The sequence below is a fragment of the Numida meleagris genome, chromosome 2 (genome assembly GCF_002078875.1).
Source record: "Numida meleagris isolate 19003 breed g44 Domestic line chromosome 2, NumMel1.0, whole genome shotgun sequence".
NCBI classification, from domain to species: domain Eukaryota; kingdom Metazoa; phylum Chordata; class Aves; order Galliformes; family Numididae; genus Numida; species Numida meleagris.
Window position 1 is genome coordinate 127,660,211 of NC_034410.1, and position 15,426 is coordinate 127,675,636.

Sequence of the window (15,426 nt, forward strand, 5' to 3'; positions counted from 1 at the left end):
TTCCTTTTTCCTTTGTTCTTTTTTCCTTTTTCCTCTTCTCTCCTCTTCCTCTTCCTCTTTCTCTTCCCCTCCCTTCACTACAATGGTGTCAAGAAAAGAAAGGCAGCCAGTGCAGATGGCCACCCCAGGTACAAAGACAGACTGCCATGTGATAAGCCCTGCTATCTCTATCAGAACTGTGTTTTACATGAACAAGTAACAGAAATATAGTATGTTCAGGCAAGAAAGGGTAGGCAAAGAAAAACAAAATGATGAAACGAGGTTTTGAAAAAGAAGAGAAGGCAGTAGCTGCTTCCATTACCAGTTCAGAGCTTGCATGTAACACAGATTCACCTTCGTTATTCAAAAGACATCTCTGAAGGATTCAGAAGTTTCTACAAATCTACTTCTTGTCTGACTGTGGAAGCAGTTTAAAGCTTCTTTCAGAATGTTTGTTTCTCTGAACTGCATCCAGATTAAAAGCAATCCATCCAAAGAAAAAGGAAAACCAAGCACAAGTTAAATCTACTCCCTGTTAAATCTCTGTATCAGGTGTCTTCAGCTCTTATAATCCCTGTACTTCAACCTGCCATTCACTATGTTTTCAAATCATAAATTCCTAAGAGATTTAATGAGGATTTGCCCTACAGCCTACATTCCCCTTCATGGAAATGACAAGTTTCTGGTTCTCTCTCTTCAGAGTAAACAGCAGTCAAAGCAATCATAACTGATGCTAGGCACGTTCAACTCCAGCAAGGACTCTTCCCTAATATTCATTAACTGTCCGCACGGATAACTGCTGTAAATAGCCAGAAGAAAAGCCACCTCATGCTTTAAAGTTTGAGAACCAGGCAGCTTTGTTCATGGGCTTTGGATGCGGTTGCCTCCTGGCATTGCTCCCCTGCAGTTGTGCATCTTTCTATGAAAGCTCTTCTGCAGAGGCATTTATACCCTGTGCACTGGCTAATCTATAAAGACAGTCAGGGTAGAATTGACAATAACATTTAAGAGGTTTTTTCACTGTCAAACTGCTTTGTAGGAATAAAACTTCTCACACCCCTCCAAAAATTCCTGATTCTTCCTTGCAAAATATTCTGCTTGCAGTAATTGAGCAAATCTTGTATCTGAATGTGATGCTCGATTCTTTGAAATTGCCAGGACAAAGCCAATGTTAGCACAGCTCCATTCAATGCTCTCTTCCCACAAACACGAACAGATAATGTTTAGATATTTACCACTTCATTCACTCGGTGGATCCAGGGGACTGTAAATAAAAAATATTAGAGCACAGCACAGCTGCCATGATGGTGCTTCATCAGTCCTCATAAAGATTAATTTGTCTTTGTCCAGAGCAGCAAGCTTGAAAAACTTGGGCTGCAGTATACTCAAAAGTACAGAGATTTTTTCCTAATTAGCCATGACATAGCCAGCAGTCTCTGTCTGCTGGCATGCATGAAGCTGCCTAGCAACAGTGCAAAAAAAATCCTACGATAAGCCTCAGTGGAACACAAAGAGTCTGTTAAAAATGGTAATCTCTTGCCATAGAAAAGTAGAGATGGTTTCAATTAAGAACAGCAATTCTCAACTTGTTATTTATATGAAATGAACTAAAATAACATTCATGAAGTATAAATACAATGTGAAAGGGCCATGCTTAATTACTTAAAGCTTTAATTTGCAGTATGTAATTTGCCATTCACATCTGTAAGCCTTTTGTTTCACTTAATGGCAAAAACATTCCAGCTAGGTCAGACCTACACTTGAGTTTATACAATGTGGTAATCCCAGCAAAGAGGACTGGGATGGACTCAGTACCTCTGTTAGTCCATCCCTAAGCACCAAGGCAGGAGAAATTTCGTACAAACCATCCCTGACTGACCATGCTTTACTTACCAGCCTCCCTAGACCTCCATAAGCAAACTTTGGAGCATCTCCCCTGGCACCCCACTCAGTAGTGTGGCTCTCCTGGCAGCTGGAAACCAGTGGGAAATCTCTGACCTAAACCTGCCTTGTTCCAATCCTTGCTGCACCTGAATGGACATAGAGAACCACACACTTTTTTGTTGCGTTTAGAAATGGATATCATGTGTTCCTCCAGTCTTGTTTTGAGTAAATAACCATAACTTTTCTCAGGCTTTCCTTACAGAGGTCGTATTTCTTCACCTGGATTGCTTCCTGCCTCCTTTGGATTACTTCTCCAGCTCCTTATGATCCATATCAGCTTTCATACTCAACAAAAGCACTCTCCCAGTGCAAGGCAGCAGTGACAATGCTGGGGCTGCACCCACCATTTCTCCAGGAAGGGCTGATCTCATAGGATCCTGATGACCCAGCTCTTCAGGGCTCTGCTGAGGGTAGCAGGAGCATGGTGAGGGGCAAAGCCACAGCTTCAGCTTTGATTGTCTCAAATGTAGATGTCCATGAGCTCGGCTGGAATGCGATCTGGGAAGAGACTGAGGAGTCACACACGTGTGATACTCAGAACATGGCAAAGCCCGACATCTTGCCCCACGTTAATTGGGGCATCTCTTTTTCAAACTTCTTTTTTTCTTATCTTTCTCCCAAAGGACTAAATCAAAAAAGAATCACAATCAAATGCCTTTAGGAATTGGATCCTGGCAAAAAAAAATAGTCCCTGGCCCATTCTCAGAAATAAAGAATCGCTTTTTTTCTGATGAAACAATGCAAAGATTCAGATTCATAGGGAGCATTAGCATAAACATCTATGCTAACTTGGCAGAGCTGCGAGCAATGAGGAAAAGAGTCCAAGAAAAGAATAAATAACAGATAACCTCAGCACCTGGGGTCAGAACACAGGGAAAATACTCCCTCCGCTACACAAGCTAAGAAATTCAGTCTGCTTAAATAAGCACTTTCAAATTTATGACCAAACGCCAAAGGAGCAACTTTAATGCTGTCGGCCTAATTTTTGCATTTTACTGGTATTTTCAACTATTACCTGACAACGGTTAATTCAATACTTTGAAGACAGTATCATTATGTAAACTCCCATTATTGGCATAATTACAAATGGAATTTAGAGTAAAGTTTGGTGAATCAGGTTCCTTCTAGCTCCTAAGCAGTGTGTGCATCGTTATTCTGCGGCTGCAAAGTCTTGTTACATGAGAAATTAACTTTCTTGTACGCATCTTAATTTCTCCTTGCACAACAGTAGTTATAAGGGGTACAGGGATTTGTACATTTTCAGTCATTTTAGGCAGTCTGTTTTCACACATTAAAAATTCCCTCTAATTTTTATTTTTCATCAGCTTTCTTCTTTAATTATTAGGGCAACTGATTTCTTACCTTAATGTTCTTGTTCCTCGGTTCTTTTTGCTGAGGGTGGAGTTTTGACTGTGGCACACTATGGAAGCTACAAGAAAATGCAATCGTTCTCAAAGGTCTAAGCATTATTGTCTGCAACTCACACTGAGCTGTCCAGCTGAGACCTGTAAATTAGAATAAAAAAGCAAAACTTTCCTACCTGCGCCTCTCATGTCTCCTCTTCCAGCAAAAGGTCTTGGTGTGTTATCTATTGGTCTACTCCCGATGGCTTCTTTGCATTCACCAAAGTGGGTATTTTGTTTTTTTAAGACTGTTTAAGCAACGAATTGCAAGGCACAGTTCTCATGTCTGCATATTTATTACAGCAAGGGGAAGTTGTACACTCAGGGGCATTCTTTTTGTTGCTGGCAACATAATAACATTTGCTTAATTGTGTTTTATTAATGTTAATATGCCCAGAGGCTCAGGCTCTGCCCACACATTTTGGTAAATTGAATTAAAGGAAAAATGAATCAGAGCTAAAAGACAGCTGATTAATTTTATCCACTCGCTTAAGGGGTTTTAAGCCAAATGGTCTCCACATCTATTTTTCTTTAGAGAACAGACCTCATAGCCACAGGGCTAGGAGAAACATGTCAGTAAGCCGTTTTCATTGCCATGTGTCAAGGAGAGCTATTTAAAGCGTTGAAAGGGATGGCCAACAGGGAGAGGCACTCGCCCCCTGCTCCGCGCAAATGGCAAGGTTAGGCAGAGCTGGTGGCTCCTGCCTGCTGCCCAGATCACATCGTTTTCTTGCAGCATTTTTCAGTGAAGCTTTCAGAGCACCCCCTGCAGCCTGCCCCTCCAGACGGACGAGGACACAGGCTCAGCACAAACCTGCTAAAAAGGGCCATTTCAATTCACAGAAAATCCACCCTATTAGCAGGTCTGTCTCAATGCATATGGTAATTTAAAGGCCATTATTGCACCATTTAATAGGCTCTCAGCTAGTCACAGCAGAAATCAGTTCTTGTGACAGATTTCTCATTAGGAAATAAACATACTTCATTAGGAAAGCCTCTGCTGGATGTACATTGATACAAAGCCTGGGAGGGAGTATAAGTACAAATGCAGAGTTGCTCAGTACTGGGTTGTAGGAAATCTACTCTATTTCCCAGTTATTTAGAGGGTCTGGTCTGAAGAGAATCTATACAGAAACGTGGTGAGCATTTCTGGCAACCCTGTTTTCAATGATTTCTTCATGACTGCTTATTCAAAATGTTAATGAAAAGTTCAAATCAAGCATCTCAAGAAGGAAGGATGTAAATCTGATGGTTTGAGCCCCTCTGTATAAGAAATGAGGTCTCCCCACAGCCTTCTCTTCTCTGAGCTGAACATGCCCAACTCCCTCAACCTTTCTTCATAGGACAGGTGCTCCAGCTCTCTGAGCATCTTTGTGGCCCTTCCCTGGCCCCATTCCAACAGCTCCGCATCTTTCCTGTGCTGGAGGCCCCAGAACTGGACACAATACTCCAGATGGTGCCTCATGAGGGCAGAGCAGAGAGGGACAATCCCTTCCCTCTCCCTTCTGCCATCCTCTGTTGATGCAGCCCAGGATACCATTTCCTTCTGGGCTGCAAGTGTGCACTGCTGGCTAATGTCCAGCTTTTCATCCATTAGAACAACTAAGTCCTTCTTCACAGGGCTGCTCTCAAGAAGCTCTTCTGTCTGTACTCATATCTAGAATAGCCCTAACCCAGCTGCAACACTTTGCACTTGGCCTTGTTGAATCTTATGGAGTTCACATGAGTTTACTTTTCAAGCTTGTTCAGGTCCCTTTGGTTAGTGTTCTTTCCTTCCATTGTATCAATTGCACCACTCAGCTTGGTGTCATCAGCAAACTTGCTCAGGGTGCACTCGATCCCTTTTGGTCTCCCATGTGTGTCACCTACACAGCATCCTAGAGATATTCACACAGCTGGGATATTTACAGTATCTACCAAACTCCATACATGATCTCTGGCTGCTGACAGGACACAGGCTTTCACACCATCCTTTTCCCTTGTGGATCTCTATCAGGTTTCTCTTCTACCTGGTCCCACATTTACATCGAACTTGTGGGTATCTAATAGCTCTGAGGTGACTGCTTCCACAAAATCTTTGTTTGAAATGTGTAAACAGTTTCAAAGTTGACTGTGGATATGGGAAACATACCGAGCATTCTCCTCAAAGCCATGGAAAACAAGGCTAAGAATTCAAGTACACATTGAATGGTCCATGGAAAGAAGAAGAATTCAGGGGAAATTGTGTTGGGAAGATACCCCTAGGCGACATGCCTACTAATAACCATATGGATATTTTCTGGCACTGAAGTCTGCTGACACAGAGCAGCTTTTACTGACTCATCAATGCATTTAAACACACTCAAGCTCTAAAACAAGAGGGTCACAGACATAATGAAACAGGAAGGCTATTCATCACTAATTTGGAAAGGTTTTGGCATTCCTGGGCTGTGCCTGGGAGTTCTTTGGGTTGTTCCATGGCATGGCTTGGGCAGGGACTGTGCTGGTGATTGAAACAGCAAGCATGTGTGTTCCTGTACCAGTGGAGTTCATATTTGGAGACCTCAAATCCTATTACAGCTGGCAAAAATTCTGCTCTGATAAGCCACACAGCTGGGCTCTGATGATACGGCAGAGGCCTCAGCATGGTGCTGCGTGTTGGAGTCCAATTGTCCATCCCATTTCTTAAGTTTGGTAAGGAAAAAAATGGATGAGTGGGACTTAACGCTGACCCCTGCAAATCTCAGAAACTCTGCTTTGAGTGAGAATAAGTACAGAAAGTTTCAGACCAAGTGATAAGCTTGACAGCATATCAAGACAACTTGTTTAGATGAACACTGCCATGTCGTGCTGCACTGTGCTATGTAGTGATGTGATGTGCTTTTCCTGCATGCCACAGGCAGAACAAATGCCAGGACTGCTCCACACAAGACAGGACAGGTACATGGAAATGAGGGAATGCTGGCTGCTATTTTGAAATTAAAATGGGCCTTTTGAGATTTCTATATTCAGAAACAGTACAAAACCACAACTTTGAATAGTTATGGGAATTAATTTGTAGAAATTCTATTACTGATATGCTGGAATATTAATTTCACTCTCCCACAGCCTTACAATGCATGAGGCTGGGGCTGCCGTGGTGTCCTCACTGCACCCTGATACCATCATTTATTTCAGAAAAAGAAAGCCTGGATAGGTCAGGAAACCTCAGCAATCTCCAGCAGTGTTCCAGCATAAGGAATGCCACCCATCAGACTCTTCACACTCTTTTTATAGGAGAAGCTGAAAGTATGCAATATTATTCAAACTACACTTTATTATGGGTCCACCCAATCTTTGTCTCCTAGCTTTCACAGGTATATCTCTACAACATGTTCACCTTGATGTTGCTAAATGAGAGTGATCTCAACAAGCACAAGAAGGACAGAAAGTAATTTAACAAAACTGTTGTGTTTTCTTGGGGACACTGATTTTACTTCCAAATTGATTGTAAAAAACAAATTAAAATACACAAATAACAAGCTCTGAATGAGAGAAAAACGCAGCTGCCTCCCACATTTCCCTCCCTGCAGGATGGAAACCTTCAGAGCCCACTGCTGCTGGATGGAGAACAATGCCATGAGAACGCATGGAAGCACTGGGGCAAGTCAGGGAAGCTGGTGTTACCTTGTGTTTCTCTCAGGAGGTGCACATGGCTCCTAATATCAGCCCATTGCCCAGCTTGGGTGTGATGTAAATGGGAGGGGAGAAGAAGAGCTGTCCAGAGATCTCCTCCTCTTTAAATTAACTTTATGTTCATTGCCATGAAAGTGGTTGTTTTTGCCCTATGATGTACAATGCAGAATACATACACACCAAGATCAAAATTCCATTTTTGGCACTTGAGAAGAGGCAGCCCAAGATCTCCCACCCCATGTTGGAGGCAGCCCTGGGCCTGCACTGCCTGTAGCTGGTAGGCTCTGCAGCTGGTGGGCTGGGCTCAGCCAGGCTGCCAGGCCTTGGTCTCAGTGGGGGAAACTCTCCTGGCACTCTGGCTTGGCCCCCATGCCCTAACCCTACAGGGTCCCACCAGCAGCCTGAGGGCACTTCCCAGGCCCCACTGGAGATCCTGAGGATGCCTTCACAGGGGTGCCTGACATCTGAACTCGCCCTACCAGACTGAGAGGAAGAGCTGACACTAAAAATAGAAGTAAAATTTCTACGAGGCCCGAGCATGCATCTCCTGTTTGCTTGTTTAAATTACTTCCAGCTGAAAAGGCAGTTCCCCTGACAGCTTTGAGTGACAGGAACTTCGTGCTGAGAAGCCCATGTGAGCTTTGGCAACATTCAGAAAGATGCTTTGAAATTAACACAGAGCTGATGTCTCGTGGGAACAGCCTTAGGCGTTGTCTTTACAAAGGGAAAAATGTGTCACGGCCGAGCTACCGTGCACACTTACAACACAAATGTTGCTCAAAGACAGAGCATGGCCTATGCGCATGCACGGGGAACCTGAACCAACCTCCAAGCACTGCCCTTCTCCCTGAGCCACACCGCAGCAGCAGGTGCAGAGGGGCTGCCCCGTGCCTTAAGGATGTGCCATACAGCAAAGGCTGCCACAATCAGAATGATCAGCTGAGCCCCTGCCTGCCTGCCTGAATTTGTGTTAACTGATCTGCAGTCCTGACAGTGAGTTTTCCATCTCATGAGGCCGTGCTGTTTTCAGTGGCGGGCTGGGAAGCTTTGATCCAGAGACACCTTGCACTCCAAGTGCCTTCATTCAGACACCTTTAGGACACAAGAAACAGCACAAGATTGGCCCTGAGAGGTGCATGCCATGCAGCAACATCCCTAGCAACATCTCTGTCCTTAATAAAACATCAAGAATGGGTTCTTGAGGCCCATGAGAAGAAGAAAATGGGCACAATATTTTTGCTTATCTCCTGGAGGTGTATGAGTGATATATTGTAACCTTCACCTGGGCACCACACTGATAATTCACAGCGACAGGCAATCTCATCAGCTCCCTGGGAAGATCATTTCCTCTACTCCAGAAAGCCCCTCATCCACTTGGATGCCCTTTTCCAGCCCTGTAGCATTAATCAGCTGCAAAGTACTCCATGAGAAAATGGGAATTTGGGTCTTTAATTGGATCAGATTTCTTTTTTCAGACATTGTCTGAAAAAGTGATTCCATACTCCATTGTATGGACAGGAAATACAGGAAGAAAGAATTTATTTTCATCATTGGCTTTCTCCGTGAGCTGGGTTCTGGCAAAAAAAAAAAAAGAAAAGAAAAAGAAAGAAAGAGAAAGGAAAAAGAGAACAGAGAAAGGAAAAAGAGAACAGAGAAAGGAAAAAGAGAATAGAGAAAGGGGAAAGGGAAAAGGGGAAGGGAAAAGGAGAAGGAAGGGAAAAGGGGAGGGGAAAAGGAGAGGGAGAGAGGGGAGGGGGAAGGGGGAAAAGGAAGGGGAGGGGAGACCTCATGTGGTAACTAATGTGTAAAAATAGAGCTTCTTGAATGTATTCTGAAAGCTAGTTAAGCTAATTGTAAAATCACAGGTGGAGATAACTAACACCACAGCTCTGTGACATGAATTCGTTCACCCTAACAGGGCACTGAGTGCTGCTAAGAGTCACTGTTGACCATTTAGTTAATGGTCACAGGATGAAATGAGTGAGGTATCATTCTGATGTCAAAAACACATGATATTTGGGAGAGAGAACCACAGAGTATTATCAGGAACAGCTGCAGATTTGACATAGACAAACCCCTACTGATAGCAGCAAAGTGATTCCTGTGAACTCCTGCTCATCATTAGGGAACAAAAAGTCCCCAGACTACAGATTTCACAAATCTTTATTGATTTAATGGGAGAAATAAATGGCTCTGCCTTAGGCAGCAGAGCTGAATGATGAAGAGATACTTTTGCGGGTTAACGAGAAAATCACCCAAAGCAGAAATGCAGTAAGCTGTTGAATGTGTTTCCCTTCACTCCTTCCTACCACGTTTTGGTTCTGATCAAGCGTTGCACAGAAGAGAACACCCCCAACATTCACCATCTGAACCCCACTTCTCAGAACACACAGCCCTTTGGTTTTGCTGTACTGGAAGCCAGAGAGCGGCAGCTGGGCAGGAATCCTGTGGGAATGGAGCTCAGTTCCAGCCCCATTCATCCCTGTGTCCCAGGCAAGCAGTGATGTGCTCCCCATGCCTGGGTGGTGACAGCCAGGAAAGATGCTCCGCTCTTCCCTTCACAATGAGGAGCTGCAATGTGAGTCCTTTCCCATGTTATGTCTGTTAGTAATACTTTCCTCTCAACCTCTCTACCCCGTGATCACATACATATGCTCTGCAAAACCCTAACAGCAGGACAGCTCCACGCTTTGCCTTGGAGGCATGAAACACCGAAAGGAAGCTTTTACTTGCATCTCTTCTTTTGCTCAATAATCCTTTGAAAAACATCCAGAAATCATTGTTTTCCTTTCTCCCTTTGTGTTCAGCAGCCCCAACATAACCACTGTATGTAGGGGTGGTGGAGCTCTGGGTCAGCCAGTGAGGATCTGCTCTTATCTCTGCTTTTTGCATTCCTGCCTACAGCTGCTAATACTGCACACTCGGCACATTATTCTTGCAGAGGCTGAACATGTAAACGCAGAGACCTGGAAAGGAAAACTATTTTTCAAGGTTGCTTCCAAAAAGTTTTTATTTATTCTTTTCATCCAGAAGCTTCCTCAACATTGGAAAGAAACAAAGGATGACACTTGAGAAAACAGCAAGTTGCTGCTCACTGAATCATAGAATATCGCAAGCTGGAAGGGCCCCACAAGGATCACTGAGTCAAACTCACAGCTCCACACAGGACTGCCCCAAATTCATACCCCGTGTATGAGATTGTTGTCCAAACACTTCATTTTCATGAATTTTGGGTGCAGTGTGCCTCTCCCTGTGACCTTCCATGCACCATTATTATGCCCTTTTTGTGCAGCTCCCGTTTGCTAAGTCCTATTTTTCCCCACAGGAATTTCTCCACCTTTAAATAGATTTCACCGTTGCCATTACAAACACCTGACATTTTTGATATGTTTTTCTTTAGGACTACCAGCAGTAAATGCCATATTCCAGATGAAGGTCTCCATGAGTTTATGGGTTATCACGGAAATCTGGAGTTTTTTTTCACTCTTTAGTCCAGCATTTTCCTTTTTTTTTTTACTTTTTCTTTTTAGGAATTGAACCGGATCCAGTCCTATCACCAGGAATATTTCCAAACTATAGATGAAACTCTGTGATTCCTACTGACAAGCAGTCCTGCATGTAGGCCTGCCCACGGCATGGCTAGTAACTTTTGGGAAAGCAATATTTCCCTGTCTGAAGCATAAGCTGATACACGTTGCCCTCCTCTTTGTGATTTCTACTGGTGAGATGGAGTGGAGTTGAAAAATCACAGTAATACTGCTGGGATATTCAGACTCTCAGATCCTCTTTCCTCTTGGGACAAGTAGTACATCCCCAAACCTATTGATCCCACCTTCTCCTTTCAGGAGAACAGCATGGTCAGCCATGACAATCCAATACCTGAACACCAAAATGGTACGCTTAGCAATAAAATAGCCAATAGCCAATTTCTGTTGCTTTCAAAACACAGGATAAGCCACATTAGTAGTGCAGCCTCTTTCATTGCCTCCTGCAGCTGCATGTGTTTTAAAAAAATGGTGTGAGTATGCACCCTTTGTATGGATTTCATCGTTCCTTGAGTGGACTTGATCATTCCTTGCATAGACTTTATTGTTCCTTTTGTGGACTTCATCATTCCATGCTCTATTTTCAGGATGTCAAGATAGTTCAGTGACAGACACCTTGGAAATAAAGAACAAATCACCTCTTCATAGCAGGAAATTATAGAAAGTCTCTTAAACCAGTTGACTGCAGCATGGTAGAAGCACCCCATTTCTTCAGAACTCACCATTGCTTTTGGCACTGCTGGTTGTGTGCACACTAGGGGAAGTTTAATTTTGAAAAACATGGTAAACTCATCAAGTTAAGAGCTTTAAAATGACATTGCTCTGAATGATGCAGTTGTTTTTAAGTTTGCCTATACTAACAAAGGCTTTTGAACAATACAGAAGTTGCATAAGTGCTGTATAATCCTGCTTTATAACCTTTTAGAAAGCACAGTACATTTTTTCTTCTCTTCTCTTAAAATGTTGCTATGGACTGAAAATAAAGAAAAAAAATCCTTCAAGTATTTTACTGTTGATTTTGTAGATTTCAGAATTCGCAATGTCACAATCCCATGCAGCTCTTTACAGATGTTCTCGATGGAAGGTCGCAGCCAGACGACTGTGGTCAATGGCTGTGTTCAGATGGAGGCTAGTGACGAGTGGTGTCCCCCGGGGATCTGACTTTGGACTGGCACTGTTTAACATCTTTAACTATGACATAGATGATGGGATTGAGTGCCCCTTCAGCAAGTTTGCTGATGACATCAAGCTGAGTAGTACAATTGACACAGCAGAAGGAAGGGATGCCATCCAGAGGGACCTTGACAAACTTGAAAGCTGGGCCCATATGAACCTAATGAAGTTCAAGAGCAAGGTTTTGCATTTGGGTTGGGATTATCCCAGTTATGTATACAGACTGGGAGAAGAACTTCTTGAGAGTAGCCCTGCTGAGAAGGACTTGGGGGTCCTGGTAGATGAAAAACTTAACATGAGCCAGCAGTGCACACTTGCATCCCAGAAGGACAATGGTATCCTGGGCTGCATCAACAGAGGGCGGCAGCAAGGGATTGTCCCCCTCTGCTCTGCCCTCGTGAGGCCCCTTCTGGAGTAACGTGTCCAGTTCTGGGGCCTCCAGCACAGGAAAGATGTGGAGCTGTTAGAATGGGGCCAAGGGAGGGCCACAAAGATGCTCAGAGAGCTGGAGCTGTCTTCTATGAAGACGGGCTGAAGAGAAAGGCTTGTTTAGTCTGGAGAAGAGAAGGCTGCAGAGAGAGCTCATTATGGCCTCCCAGTATTTAAAGGGAGACTATAAACAGGAGGGAAATCGATTTTTTAGACAAATAGGTAGTGATAGGACAAGAGGGAATGGTTTTAAATTAAAGGAGGGGAGATTTAGTTTAGAAGTGAGGGGGAAGTTTTTACTGAGAGGGTGGTGAGGCACTGGCACAGGCTGCCCAGAGAGGCCGTAAATGCCCCATCTCTGGAGGTGTTTAAGGCCAGGTTGGATAGAGAGCTGGGCAATCTGATCCAGTACTTGCTCTAGCAGTTGGCAACCCTGCCTGTGGCAGGGAGGTTAGAACTTGATGGTCCCTGAGGTCCCATCCAACCCAAGCCATTCTATGATTCTGTGATTTACAACATAGGGAATACTGACATGTCAAGATCTGAGCACAAATGAAGAAGCTCCAGGGCATTTCAATTATGAAATCACTGAAATTATTGCAGTTTGATGACATTTTGAAGAAAAATTGTAAATATATCTTACGTAGTTGATTAACCCCAGTGAAGTGATGAATGCCTTGAAATCATATTAAAATCACAGCAGTTTAGACTTAGCATGACTCAGGATCAGTTCATACTTTGGCCTAGAAACATGAGGCAATTTTCATAAAAAACAGCCGGAGCAACGCTAATGACAGTTCCTGTACTGAGCATTGGAAGAGTTCCGTCAAAGGTTTAATGAAAATCAATGAGAACAGGTAAAATATCATACTCAAATACAGCATTACTTTTTGAGAACAAAAAAATCTAAAAATCAATACTAAGTAGCAAATAGCTATAATCAGAAAAAGAAAATCTAAAAAACACCTTCCTGTGCTAAAACGTTAAAAAAGCAGATTCTCATATCAGTCTGAATTAGCCACGCATTGCTAGGGACAGGGTCGAAATACTAACGAAGACAACTTTGCCTGGCTTTGATTTAAGTTTAATTGCAGTCTATCTACAGGTTTTGGTAAGATCTGTGACCACGTGCTGAAAGTGGTTTTCACCATTGCCAGTCACAGGTACAGCTCCACCTTTACTACAGTTAGAAACAAGAGTCCCCAAATTTGCAAGCACACTGAAATCTTCCAGTAGATTCTGCTTCTAGATTTGTCCTGGAGCCAATAATGTATTTTTTTCCTTCTTTTTTTTCTTTTTCTTTCTTTCAGTGAGCTGGGCAGTTTTCCACCAGCACTAAATTCTACTGAAATTTCCACCAAGGCTTTGTTTCCCTGTATTTCCACTCCATCTGAAAACAACAACCAGAAGGGAAAACAATATGAGGCCCTTGCACAGGCTGGTATGAAATAGCATTTAATCTTCAGTGATCAGGATGAGATATAAGGAAGAGGCGCAGAGGGAAGAGGTCAAAGCAGGTTGAGAAGAGGTCAAGAAAAGCAGCATTAGCCAGGAGCGGGAGGAAAGGAGGAAGAAGCTGCCATGTACGGTGGGCAGACTGTTTGCAGGTGTCTTCCTCTGAGGAGCACAGATCTTCAAGGCAAGTCCTGTGAGCCACTAGCTATGCTGTTGAATATTTCTGCACTTCTCTTACTTTTTGATTTCCCACTCTAAATGCATCAAACCGCCTTTTTCATACAAAGATTGTCAGAGATGTGCTTTAATTTTTCCATTTGTCTGAAGAAATTCCCAAGAGCAGCCTGTTCTCTCCTGCAGCAGGAGCCATCCTCTACCCTCCCTGCTCCCTGCATCCTCCATCTGCCTCCCACAGCCTTTTCTCTCCCCTCAGCCTGCCTCTTGGCAATACATCGCTCACCACATCACCCTGTGAACCCACTATGCAATGGCTGAGCAGGGCTGGCAGTGACATGTGCTGCTGCAAAGCGCTAACGAGCACCGCCAGCTCCTGCAGACATCAACAGGGATGATGGCAGAAGGCTGATGTGCCCTGTGCAGGGGGCACACAGTGGTTCGCTCTTCCCCTCCTCACTTTGTGATGTGGTGCCCTCAGCAGCCCCCACGCTGTGATGGCTGGTTGCCCACCCACAAGACAAAGGTTTTATTCCGTTCAGGTGGGAGGTTTCTATAAACCGGCAGTCAATGGACAGGTCTTTAAAACTTGCTGGAGGAGATGCGGATGGGAATCGGTCCGCAAGTATGGCAAGGGCATCCAGAAAGACATCACAGCGTGTGTGAAAAACTGAGCAGGGACCAAAGAAAAGAGCAAATGGATGAGGGAAGGATGATAATGCCAAGGAGCTGCGTGAAGTGAAAGACACCAAGGCAAACAAAATGAACGTTGATTTGCTCAAGGAAGGTCAGGACTGAAAGAGAAATTGTCAGGAAGAAACAGAAAAGAGCAGGAAGATTACACAAAGATAAGGACTGAGAAATAATGGGGGAGGCCATGAGTGGGTGAACATGTGGTGCAAAGAGAAAACAACCCACTTTCAGGAACCAGGCACCAGAACAGTAGGAAAACTGGTGCTTCAGCTGAGATAATCTCAGAGCTTTCCCAGAGACCGGATGAACTGTCATGAACGGGAGCTGAAACGATGTGTAAAACGGAGACAAATTGGTCTTGCTGGTTGGAAAGCACTCTGCTTCATGGCGCAATAGCATCAAGATGCTTTTCCAGTAAAAAAAAAAAAACATGGAGCATAGAAAAGGTATAACATGGCCATGACACATGCTGAGAACCAGGTAGCTCAAGAAGCACCTTATTTGTGTAGACATCAGCCTGTTTAACACTTACACTGCTCTGGTATGCCAGACCTCAAGGGAAATGGAGACTGATTCGTCTGGCCACCACACTGCAGAACACTGACTTCATTAATTGTCAGGAATTTTTTCAGTTATTAGGCAGTATCAATCCTCCTTCAGTTACAGTCTTTTTCAGAGAGTCAAGAAAATGGATCAACTGAACAGAAACTACAACCCAGTTCCCCTGATTTTTGGGACTGAGAAGATAAGCTAAACAGACATCTCTAATGTAGCATGAAAATCTGTCACAGAGAAGTATTTGTGGGCACAAGAAGACTTTGAAAAACTTTGGCACCAAATATGAGAGCACAACTGCATTGTGAGATAGTGAGTGAGGGCCATCAGCAGGTTGGCCTGATCTGGGTGCGACACACAGGAACAGACTTTTGCCATCACTCTCCATCTTGGTCCGTGTTGTGCTTGTTCATCAATGCCAG

The 15,426-nt window shown here is 43.8% G+C and overlaps 1 long non-coding RNA gene across 1 annotated transcript; it reads right to left on the bottom strand.

The window, feature by feature from the left end:
- Positions 7–3,644, bottom strand: LOC110394305. Its single transcript, XR_002435544.1, has 3 exons — positions 3,464–3,644; positions 3,286–3,352; positions 7–2,432 (listed from the first exon to the last, which is right to left on the bottom strand). It is a non-coding gene; the product is annotated as an uncharacterized LOC110394305 (long non-coding RNA).